Below are 9565 nucleotides of genomic sequence, written 5' to 3'. Positions count from 1 at the left end.
GAAATACTTTCTTTGTTTGGTTTCTGGATAGACCACGTTTTTGGTTTTCTTCTTCCGTCCTGGTTGATCTCTTTCACTTTTACTGGGTCCTCCTAAACTATCTGCCCTCTAAATGTTGAAATTAATCTTTTCTATGCAGATGTTCTCTCAAGGTGATCTTAAATGGTTTATAAATTCTCAGATTTATATCTGCATCTCAAATCTGAGTTCAACTTGTATGTATCCAGGTGCTTAATTGATATCTTGACTAAGATGTCTTAACATCGTCAAAAAAGGGGATTCTAGATTTCCTGCTCTGCCACAATCTCCACCAAACTTCTTTTCCCTTGTATTCCCCACCTCAAAAATGGCACTTCCATTTCCCTAGTTATTAAAGCCAAAAACCTAAGAGTCATTCTTAATGCCTCTTTCCGTATTTCACATTAACAACACCAATCTCTTTGACCCACAAACACCATGCTGATTCAACCCACCATCATCTTGCCTGGAATAATGCTATGGTCTATTGATGATCTCTTTTTACCACTGCTGCCCCGTTCCAGTCCATTCACCAAAAGTCATCAGAATGTCATTACTTTTCAGTGGTTTTATATTGCACCTGAGTAAAGTACAAACGTCTTACCATGGCCTATGAGAATCAGGCTGATCTGATTCCTTCTTGTCACTCTATCCTCAAAGTGCTGGGGATAATTCAGTGAATGAAATAGGCAACTTATGGAGTTTTCTGGGGTTTTTTTGGGAGGGGATACAATTAATAACTACAAATAAATAAAACCATTTCTGGGGTTTTTTTGGGAGGGGATACAATTAATAACTACAAATAAATAAAACCATTCTGAGGAGTACCATGGAGACAATTAAACAGGGGATTGTGTTATGGAATAACTGGTATTTGTGGTGTCTTTTAAGACTGGTGGTTGAAGATCACCTCTCTGAAGGGACATTTGAACTGAATGACACAAAAGAATTGTTAACATATTCTAAGCAAAGGTTTATTTCTCGGTTATATTATAATCTTACTGAAGATCAGCTGGGAACTCTGCTCCTTACCTATGTAATTCTAGGACTCAGGATGAGATAACAGTCACATCCTGAAACTTGCAGTTTGCTGTGACAAATGGAAAAAGGATTCTGGAGGGTCTCACACCAGGAATGGAAAACTCTAGTCTGGAAGTGACACTTGTCTCTTCCACCTGCAATGTATTGACTGGAACTACTCACATGACCTAACCCAAAACAAAAATCTTGGAAGTGCAATCCTACCATGTCCTAGAACACAGAGAATCAGAAATATTTGTTGTTTATTTATTTAGAGAGAGCACGAGTCAGGGGAGGGGCAGAAGGAGAGGGAAAGAATAAAGTCTCCAGCAGACTCCGAGCTGAGTGTGGACCCCAACTCGAGACTCAATCCCGGACCCTGAGTTCACAACCTGAACCAAAATCAAGAGCTGGACGCCCAACCAACTGAGCCACCGAGGCACCCTCAGAAATATTGGAGAAAACGTTAACAACTACCATAGTCCTTCATGTTCACAAAGGAAAATAAAAAAGAGGGAAAGGCACAGATGGATGCTTGGTAGTAGCAAGAGTTCTTCTACAACTACACAATGCCATGGTATTGCTAGGTCCGGTCCCTCTGGTAACCGTAGACTAGAAACAGAAGATGGTTTGGTAAGCCTTTCCAAGTCTTGCTACTATCCAGTCCTAAGACTGAGAAAATGGTTTCCTACTATTTCATAGAGCTGTAAGAATGAGCCCATAGAATGTTACTTAATTCCCCCTACCAAGGATTCCAGTTTGCTCAGCGTCAGTCAAGCTGCCTAAACTATTCTTAAAAGTCAAGAACAATCTGGAAATATGTATACTCTCCATACCAACATTTCAGAGCAAAAATCAAATAAATGGGCACAAGATGGGCTCATTGATTTTTTTATGACTGTTTAATTTCAAGACAATTTCTTGCATATTACACATACAAAAGGTTCAGAGAGAACAAAAGGTTCATCCAAGGTCATGGATACCATTAAGACACAAATGTTGTTTCTTCTCATTTTTTCATGGTTTCTTTGTCTTAAAAAAAAAAAGACCTTAACTCTTTGTCTTGTTTGAACTCTTTCTATTGTGAAATATTTCAAGACTGATGTTAAATATAACAATAAGCTGAATACCTATGTGCCTACTACCCATCTTATGAAATAAAATAGTATATATAGTTGTCTCTTTTTATATATAGACACATTCCTCTTTCTGCAGCTTCCCCAGAAATAGTCACTACTTTGAGTTTAGAATTTATCTTTCCTATGTATTTCTTTGTACTTTTACTATATCTCTATATACCAATTATCAATATATAATATTTTGTGATTTTGGCTTCTGGAAATGGTGGGGTAAAAACAACTGAATAATAATTTTTAAAAAGAACAAGATTTATCCTCCCACCACACACAACTAAGCAGCCAGACAAAATATATGGCATAATGATTTTCAGATATTAGACAACAGGCACTTCTCTGAGAAAAATGAAACAAAAGATTTGAACTATATTATTGCTCCAACTTATATTCTTTCCAGGCTACGTGCAGGGAGAAAGTACCCAAATAGAGCCCCCAGGTCTCCCAGAGGTGAAGACACAGAGTTCATACAGGGAAAGCCTACTAGCATTTATAGAATCAAGTATGAGAGAAGAGAAAGCTGCATAGGGAGAGCTCCAAATGAGTATTGGTCATACACGTGTTTGAAGAAACTACTTAAGACCAGGAGTGAGATTCAAGCAGAACCTTTCCAGAGCCCAATGGGGCTAGGAATACTTAATGTTATCACTAGTGTGCGCACACACACACACACACACACACACACACACATACAAATCTCCTACTGCAAGGACTTTCTCAAAATGGTACTAAGTGTTGGGACTGAATTACTCCTATACTGTAGTGGACCCACCTAGCAAAGCAAAAAAGCAAGCCTCAAACAGACCAACTGAACAAGTGACTTAACTGCATTCCAAAACAAAGACTAAAAATATTTTAGGTAAAAAAATGCAGAAACTCCAACAACTAACAAAATAACAAAAATAAATCCATAATATTTTGCATTTTTAAAAAAAATTACCAGAAAAAAATTTTGTAAAAAAAAAAAAATTGCCAGGCAAGAAAGAAATGAAATTTTAAAACCAATCAATATAAAGAGATCCAGAAATAACAGAGATGACAGAAATAGTTGCCAAGAATGTTTAAACAGTTAGAATAAATATAGTTTGTATGTTCAAGAAGGAGGAAGGATGAGCATCTTAAGGAGATACAGGAGATGTTAAAAAAATCTATTGCCCAACAATGTAAATATACTTAACCCAACTGAACTGTACACTTATAAATGGTTAAGATGGTAAATTTTATGTTATGTGTTTCACCACAGTTAAAAACTTTGCTAACCTAAAAGACAACAAACAAAACCGTAAATAAAGGTCTAGAGGTGAAAAATATAATGTCTGAGAAGAAAATGGCGTGGATAACATTACCAACAAGTTATACACTGTAGAAAAAGATTAACAAACTGAAAGCCTCAATAGAAATCACCTAAAATGAAACAGAGGCAAGACAGGAAAAAAAATATATCAGTGAGCTGTAGAGCAACAAGTGTCCTAATATTAGGTATAATTGCATTCCCAGAAAGGAGGAGAGAAAATGGGAAAAGAAATTTTGAAAAACTAATGGATGAAATTTTTCCAAATATAATTAAAACGGTTAAGTCATACGTCCAAGAAGCACAATAAGCCCTGAGCAGAATAAACTAGAAAACACCACCAAGGTACCTGATAATCATATTGCTTAAAAGCAGTGATAAGGAAAAAACTTAAAAGCAGCCAGAAAAACAAGACGTACAGAAAAATGAAGGTAAGAATGACAACAGATTTCTCATTGGAATAAATGAGAACCAGAAGACAATGAGGCACCACCTTTAAAATGCTGAAAGAAAAACCCTGCTCACCTAAAATTCTATATACAGTAAATATACATTTCAGGAATGAAAGTGAAATAATGACTATTTCAGACATATCAACGCTTTAATTCATTTGAGTAAATTTTTGTACATGATGTGAGATAGCTGTCCAACTTCATTCTTTTGTATGTAGATATCCAGTGGACAACTAATTTTTGACAAATACATCAAGGGACTTAAAAGAGGAAATTATAATCTTTTTAGTGAATGATAATGGACAATCAACCATATGCAAAAACAGTCTCAATCATCATTTTATACCACACGACAATATTAGTTCAAGATGGATCATAATAAATATCCTAAACATAAGAGCTAAAATTATAGATCTTCAGAAGAAAACATAGAAGAAAATCTTAGTGATTTTGGGTTAAGCAAAAATTTCTTAAAGCATAAATAAAATACAATACAAGCATAAATAAAATAAAATACACTATAAAAGAAAAATTGATAAATTTGACTTCATGAAAATTTAAAAATTTACTCTTTAAAAGACACTTAAGAATGAAAAGTTCAGTTACAGATTGGGAGAAAGTATTTTTAAAACATGTATCAGACAAAGTATTTGTATCTAGAATAAATACATAATTCTTACAACACAATACTATTGAGACAAGCCAGTTAAAACATGAACAAAAGATTTGATCAGATATGTAAAATAACTATTTTGGAAAATATTTTGTCAAGTTTTTAAAGACGTTAAGGCTTCACCTTCCACATGATTCAGCAGTCCCATTCCTAGAGAAATGTAAGCAGATGTTCAAATGAAAACTTGTACAAGATTGGTAAGTTAGTAGCTTTTTTTGGAATAGCCCCAAACTGGAAACAACACAAATGTCCATCAACCAGTGTACAGATAAACAAATCATGGTATGTAATGGAATGCTACTTAGCAATTTAAAAAATGAACAATTGATGCAACAATGTGGATAGATCTCTAAATAGAGATGCTGAGTGAAAGAAGTGCTAGAATCAATTGTGACAAAATAATCAGAGGTTTCCTGGGGATGTGCCACAGAGGGAAGAGACAGGAATAGATTATAAACTGGCCCAAGAGAACTTTTTTTAAATAATGTTTTTTTTTAAGATTCTATTTATTTAGAGTGGGCACGAGAAGGAGAAGGTACAGAGGAAGAGGGAGAAGGAGATTCACTCATGAGCAGGGAAGTCTGACAAAGGGCCCAGGACCCTGAGATCATAAACTGAGCTGAAGGCAGACACTTAACCAACTGAGACACCCAGGATCCCTGAGCCCGAGAACTTTGGTGTTGATGGGTATGTTCATAATTTTGATTGTGGTGATAGTTTCAGGAGTATATAATAAAACAAAACTCATCAAACTGTACACTTTATATATGTGCAGTTCATTACACATTACTTTAGATCTCAATAAAACTGCTGAAAGAAACAATATGTGGTATATTAATGTGTTTTTAAGCTTATTGTAAAGTTTTATTTGTTTTGTTTGTAGTTTGTTTTTTAAAAATTCAACATGGTTTTTGAAATCTGCTCATGTTGCCATATTTACCTATCATGCATACATTTTCACTTTTGTATAACATTTCATCTTATGAATATAATAGTAAATTCATCCATTTTCCTGTCAATGAGTGTTTGGGTAACTACTGCGTTTTCATTTTATGAAGCGATGCTTTTAATATTCCTATATATCTCTCTGTGCACATATATGTGAGGATTTCCAGGGTATGCCCTGGAGTAGAGTTGTTGGTCATAGCTACTGTGAACCTTAAAAATAAAAACTGCTGGTTATTTTACCAGCAAAAGATTGGTTTATTCAGGAATAAAAGAGAATTATAATCTGAGACAAATAAGCTATGGCAAAACCACTGGCAAGTCTGGGGGAACAAAGGAGAGGTACCGTTTTTGAAGGAGAAACAGAGTAGTTGGGAAGGTTGCTATAAACTGAAAGCCCATTGGAGTAAATTGGGAATTTGATGTCTGGTGACTTCTCGTTATCTGAGCTGTTGGGGGTAGAGGGGGCGGGGAAGGTAAAGGAAGCAGCTCTTCCTTAGGCTGGGATAGTAGAGGAGTCTCCACCTGCAAGATGAAGTTCGGGTAAAGTCGAATCTGTCTCTTTCCATTGGGTCTGCGACTGACTATGAGTGGTAGGGTGGAGCTCCCCCTGCCAAAACCTACCCATTCCATTTTAGTAAGGTTTCATGTTACTAATTTTCACATTACACACATCTGCAACTTCACTAATCTTTCCAAATTTTTCTGCAGTTACTTTCAAGTTTATATTTTCATAACCGTGTAGGCAGTTGAACCATGTTCTGTTCTTTCCAACATCATGGGTCCAAAGTAGTAAATTAAACTTTAATTTGCATTTCTTTACTGATTAGAGAAGTTGGGCACTTCCTTGTGTTAATCATTTGGATTTCCTCTTCTGGATATTGCCTACAATTTGGTGGGAGGAATAAGAGGAGTAATGGAGGAGCCATCTGATTTTTTTCTCAAATATAGTCAGTTATTCTGATATCATTTGCAGAAAAACTGTCATTTTTCTACGGATTTGAAATGTCACCCTTACCAAATACCTATTTCCCCTGTGTGTTTGGTTTGTTCTTGGAGTTTTAATTCTGTTGTAGAAATAAATCTGAGCCGGGCACCTAGATGGCTCAGTCGGTTAAGCAGCTAAGCATCTGCCTTTGGCTCAGGTCATGATCTCAGGGTCCTTGGATCGAGCCCCACATTGGGCTCCCTACTCAAGGAACTTGCTTTTCCCTCTCCCCCTCCCCCTGCTTGTGTTCTCTTTTTCTGTCAAATAAATAAATAAAATCTTAAGAGAGAAAGAAAGAAAGAAAGAAAGAAAGAAAGAAAGAAAGAAAGAAAGAAAGGAGGAAAGAAAGATCTGAGCAAGTAAGGGAATTCAGTGAATGATCCAACCCACTCATACTTTCTAATATTGGTAACTTACTACTGTAACTTCTAGATGATGTTGATGGGGAGGGGAAAAAACTTTTCCTCTACTCTCCTAGATTGAGTAACTGAAGCCTTCTAAGTTGAATTGACAAAAGATGGATTAACAGGAGAAGAAGGCTTATTTCATATGTATATGCGGGGGGGGGGGGAGTGCTCACAGAAATGATGAGAAAACTCTAAAGAGTTGGGGCACCTGGCTGGCTCAGTCAATGGAGCATGCAACTCTTGATCTTGGGGTGATTGAGATCAAGCCCCACATTGGTCTTAGGGATCACTTAAGGAAAAGAAAAAACTCTGAAGAGGTGGTCAGACATGGAGGTTTATGTACCATTTTAAGAAAGGGAAATAAAGGGGCACCTGGGTGGCACAGCGGTTAAGCGTCTACCTTCGGCTCAGGGTGTGATCCCGGCATTATGGGATTGAGCCCCACATCAGGCTCCTCCACTATGAGCCTGCTTCTTCCTCTCCCACTCCCTCTGCTTGCGTTCCCTCTCTGTCTGTCTCTATCTCTGTCGAATAAATAATTAAAATCTTAAAAAAAAAGAAAGAAAGGGAAATAAATTTGTGGAGAAATAACAAGACAAAGGGTTTTGAGCTTCTAGGTGTAGTAAATTGGGGGAAGGTAAACTTGTGGGGGAAACTAACTAAGGTAAATGTTATTTTGCAAAGTTTGTTTGTAAAAGTCTACTTTGGTTCAAATTTCTGTCTTCTTTGTGGATATAAAACTCCCCCAGAAGAGATTTATGGCAGTCCTCATTTTGGGGGGGGGCAAAGATTTTATTTATTTAGAGTGAGAGAGTATACACATGTTAGTGTGAGCTGGGGGAGGGACTGAGGGAGAGAGGGAATTTCAAGCAGCAGACTGTGTGCTGAGCAGGGAGCCCAACACAGGGCTGGATCTCACAATCCTGAGATCTGACCTGAGCTGAAACCAAGAGTCAAACACTTAATTAACTGAGCCACCCAGGTGCCTCAGCTGTCATTATGTCTTAGAAGTTTCTGTTCTGAGTGTGTGGGTGGCTCAGCTGGTTGGCTGACTGCCTTCAGCTCAGGTCAGGATTCCAGGATCGAGTCCTGCATCGGGCTCCCTGCTCAGCCAGGAGGCTGCTTTTCCCTCTGACCCTCCCCTCTCTCATGCTCTCTCTCTCTCTCATTCTCTCTCTCTCAAATAAATAAATAATATCTTAAAAAAAAAAGTTTCTGTTCTTAGTCAGATAAAGGAAACTCCTTCAGGGCTTCTTTCTTCTTCTATTGATTCTCAGTGGCCTTAACACAAAATAATCCATATAACCAAATGGCAGAATTTGGGGTGGTATATTCTGATCCCCTTCGATGTCATACATTTGGTAGGGTTGGTACCTCCAATTCCTGTATTTCTTTTTTAATATTCCTGGATTTTCCTGCATGTCCATTCTCCCATGTTTACGAATTTTAGAACAATTTTATAAAATTAGAAAATCTGATTGGGTTATTAAACAATAATTTTTATTACAGTATAAATCATTGGGATTTTAATTGGGAGTACACTGTATTGACAGTAATTCTGAGCAAATTAATAACCTTAGAATAGTGCATCTTCCTATCCACTTATTTGACTTTTCTGTATGCAGGTGGCTTCATGCTTTTCCTGATACAGGTCTGATATATTCTTGCTAAGTTTTGCCTGAATATATTTTTTTAAAACTTCTATTGTGAATATTTTTTTCTTCCATTACTTATTCTAACCAATTATTATTTATAGCTAGAAAAACTATTTATTTTTATATATTGCTTTAATAATTAGCTATATTGCCTAATTTTCTTATTATTTTTAAATAGCTTTTATTAAATTTACCTTTTGTGTAATTGATGTGGGAAACAAAGGCAAAGAAAAAATTAAATTTCCTTACTGCCTATAGCCCATTGACAAGTCCTGGAAATGGGTAGAGTGACTTTTCTCTAGGAGCTCAGCTGCCTCCATGTTAAAATTTTTTGCTAAGGGCAAAAGCCAATTTTAGCTTAGCAGTACCCAACCCCCAGGGTCCTATAAATCTACTTTAACATATAAAAATTCTTTTGGAAACTTCCTTTATCTCTACACCCCTAGATACGTGTTAGCAATCACTTCCTAAGCATATGACCCACTGATACACATCTGAAGGGTCTCATGACTAGGGTTTTAATAGACAATAATAAATGACCTTTTCCTAACAATAGCTAGCCTTCTCAAGGTCCTGGAACCCTTGCTTCCAAAATTCCTTAGAGACTTAACGCTATTCCTAAACCCCTTCCAACTTTAAAGTATATACTCTTCATGACCCCAGTGCAGCTCTTTCTGCCTACAGTTCTGTCCCGGTGCTTTAATAAAACTACCTTTTTGCACCAAATCTGTCTCAAGATTCTGTCTTGCCCATTGCCTACAAACCCCAACCATTTTCTACATCACAGTCATCTGAAAATAATGATAATTTTGTCTTTTTTCAATTATATTTATTTCATTCCCTTACCTGAAGAAGAGAGATCAATGAACTAGAACATGAAGTTCCTAAGACAATGTAGGACTTGGGAGAACCTTGCAGGATAGGGAAAGAGGGGCGGGTGACTGAAATACATCAAACTGAGCGATCCTACTCCCCACTATTGG

This window comes from Ursus arctos, unplaced genomic scaffold (genome assembly GCF_023065955.2).
Source record: "Ursus arctos isolate Adak ecotype North America unplaced genomic scaffold, UrsArc2.0 scaffold_6, whole genome shotgun sequence".
NCBI lineage: Eukaryota > Metazoa > Chordata > Mammalia > Carnivora > Ursidae > Ursus > Ursus arctos.
Note: the sequence above shows the minus strand (reverse complement) of the source record.